This window comes from Pithys albifrons, chromosome 4 (assembly GCF_047495875.1).
Source record: "Pithys albifrons albifrons isolate INPA30051 chromosome 4, PitAlb_v1, whole genome shotgun sequence".
Classification (NCBI taxonomy): Eukaryota; Metazoa; Chordata; class Aves; order Passeriformes; family Thamnophilidae; genus Pithys; species Pithys albifrons.
Genome location: NC_092461.1, coordinates 4,819,803 through 4,823,367, shown reverse-complemented (window position 1 = coordinate 4,823,367; position 3,565 = coordinate 4,819,803).

The following is a 3,565-nucleotide window of genomic DNA, read 5'->3' as shown; positions in this document are numbered from 1 at the left end:
TATGCAGAATAGAGAAGATAGTTCTGTGAAGGATGTTAGTCTATTTTAAATGGGAAGAAAAAAGGGGAGGAAAAAAACTCAATGTTGAGCCTTCTTTTTTCCTCATAAGAATATACACTGCTAAACAGTCCAGTTATGATCTCTGTGTTGATAACAAGTTTTTCTGAAAAACTGCAAGATGGATCCATTGCATATCAAAGAAATTTAAAAAATGAACTAAAGATAATGATTTGTGGGGGGAACTGATGGATATACTGGCTCATTTTGAGTGTTCAGCTAACACTTTTACCAAATGTAAAAGCACTTAATGATTGATCCTAAGTAAAATGTTTGCATAGGATAACAGTTTTGTTGTTCAAACTGATGCACTGTGCATGTCTGGAAAGGTACTCTAGAGCCCTGTGTATCCTGCACAGGGTGTGTCAGGCACAGCCTTTCAAGTGTGCAAGCAGCAGTGTGGGAACTGCTGGCTTGGCATGATTACCACTCAATTTTGGGTAGCTGAGCTGAAAGCAGAGAGGTATCTACTGGCTATTGGCCAAGTGCCTGAAGGAAAACTGGAGACTGAAGGGCAGGAAATTTGGAGCATTAAAGAGAAAATGGCAATTGAAGATGAAGAAATTATTTTTGCAACCAATGACTTTTGGCTTCAATGAGAGTTCAAAGCACAGTGAACAGTGCTAGGATTAGGCAAAATAGCATTAAAGGTCTCCTGAAAGCAAGCAGCATATAAACCACGCAATTTAATGTTTTCCTATGCTGTGACACAGTTCCTCAATCTCTAGTTGCTCTTCACAAACTGTTCCAGGCACAGCATTAGTGCTAGTGCACCTTAATGAATTTGTGGGAGCATGCCATATTTCCAAGCTTTGGGTTTCTACCTACTTACCTCATAAAACCAACCTCAGATTGCTGAGTGGGTTAGAGTCAAGGCAATCATCCCCTGCACCTTCATAACAAAAGCCCAGACTCTGACAGGGTCTGTTTCACCACTGAAACAGTGGACTGATGCTGGTCCTTCTTGAGAAGGTCATGCAGGGTAGCACCAGCACAGAGAACAGCAAGAAGCTGCTGTTGCCGCTGCTTTGCCATTTTATGTTTATTTCTTTAGCTTAAGTTGTCCTGACTGGAGCAGTCATGAGAAGAAAGTTATTTATACATATCTAGAGGTGGTTGGTACCTTTCTTTCTGGGATGTTTTAAAAGAAAATGCCTCTTCAACCCTGCCCTTTCCAAAGGCCAGATCCACTGGTCTAACCTCTCCTATTCACAATGTGAAGGGCTGAAACTGTGATTTCATGTTCACCAGCTTGTGTTTATTTCTTTGAGGGCTGTCCCTGGTGACCTGACTGCATTGCATTCTCCTGCTGCTCTTTAGTGTCCTCACAACTGTTTGAATTTGGGCTCTCAAAGCACTCAAAGTGACTTTGGGAGATGAAGCTTTAACTTCTGTGAACAGCTCTGCTAGTGTCTGGTAAAATGCTTCAGTTTTGCATCCCAGTAACAGAATTTTTAGCATGGTCTGTGTCCCACTAGTGTGTTATGCTGTGGTGGCATCAGCAGTGATATTAAACAAAATAGGCTTTATGGCATCAACCTGAATAATCCAAGCATCTCTTCCTTTGCCTGGTTGTACCTGGCCCTACTCACAGCCTGAGTAGTAATGCAAGGTCCTGGCCCTAACAGAGTGTGATAAGGCTTGAACTGACCTGTTGCTTCTTGTAATCCAGACTTCTTACTGGTGAATGTAGGGGGATGCTTTGTGTAATGTTGCTCCCAGTAACCAAGGTGAGCCTTCAAATAGTTCCCATGTAAACGCCTACATTCCATGGTTTTATTCCCCATGACCTGGCCAAATATGATGATGCAACCAGCTCTATTAAGATGCTTGATGTGAAGCAGACCTAAGAATTGAGATGAGCTGTCCACACTGTGGCTGTTCTTTGATATGAGTTCTGCAAAGCCACAGAAACAGTGTTGAGAACCTGCATTCCTGGGGTATGTGCTGTCTCTTTTGGGTGGGTTTTGCCTTGGCCTGTTCAGGCTGGCTCATCTCCATCTCCAAGGAGTTTGTTGCCCAAAGGGAAGGAAGAGTGTGGGATGGCTCTCTCAGGTTTAAGGTTCTTGGTTTTTTTTGTCTTATTTAATTTTTTTCCAAACTAGAACAAGAGTGATTGAGGTGGTTTGGTATGGTTTTTGATTTTGTTTTTTTTTTTGGTATCAGATGTGTTTGGATTCATTGCTCTCAAAGTTTTAACCTTTGTCAGCACAATGAAGTAGATGTGTAGCAACTCTTGTTTTGTTGCATTTCTTCACCCTTCATGTGTATTGGCAGAATGCTGCCTTGGTGTCTCCTGTAACTGTAAAAAATATTAGAAATGCTTTTCATCCAAGTATCTTTGCTTGATGTTTTACAGAAACAAGACTGATGCACACTGTATCTCTTATTGCTGAATCTCTGTGCAACCTGTAACTATAAAGCTTGGAAGGTGAGTGTTGAGCACTTCAGAGGGCATGGATAAAGGAAAGATCAGGGCTCCTTACTTATTAAAAATTACCATAATGTTGTATGCACCTATACTTGTTTTTAACTCTTAGTTGGAGAACTCTGAACCCTAAAAGTCTGCTTTTAGTGATGGGCATGGGAAAGCAGAAAGGGCTGGTGTATGGTTTAGATATCTTTTACCTCTGCACTTATCTTTCTATTCCATTATATGAAACACTTTTGAGAAGCTCAGTGAGTTCCAGTTTGGTAACCTGTGAACTCCCTAAGATGAAAATTTGGGACTTAAATAATGGTCTTTTTATCTGTAGGCAGTAGTAGTACTGTTTGGAGACAGCAGCTGGGACAGGAATGACTATTTCTGGCCTTGGACAGCCCATCTCATACTTCTTCCTGCATTGTTGGGTCATTAAACATATTTGACCTTAAACCTCCTGAAAGTTTAAAGTGCATTTGGTTTCCAGCACAGATCTGTAACTGCATTACCCTAATGTTACCTTTTGGACAGGTAAGTGATTGACCTTTCCTTTGCCTTCTCACTTACGCTTTTAAAGTGTTATTAATCCAGATATTTATTTCCTTCCTTTCAGTGCAAATAAATATAGCTCAATTTTCAACGTGTTCAGTTTCCTTAACACTTCAGAGCCAGAACAAAGAGGATGTGGATGCTGAGGTGCCAAAACTGTCCATCAGTACCCAGAAAAAAAATGGGAAATATAATGTACAAGGTAAGGACAGCTGCCTTATGCATTTTAAGCTCTAAACAAAGTTTGATGTTAAAACCCCTGCTATTTTTATGCTGAATCTCTGTCAGAGGAGGATGTTGTGCCAAGTGCTTGTTTACCTGCACATTCTGTACCACAGCAATGGTCCATTCAAGGTCCAGAGGGCTACAGATACTTTGTATCAAGGCTGTACAGAGCCAGAGAAAAGGATGTTCTCTGTGGCTGGAAATGGGCAAGGGAACCTTGTGTTTGTGTTTGCCCAGGCCTGGGGACAGCTTGCCCTGCTCTCAGTAAGGTGTGCTGGTGTTGGTTGGAGCACACTGGGACAGGTCCTGTTT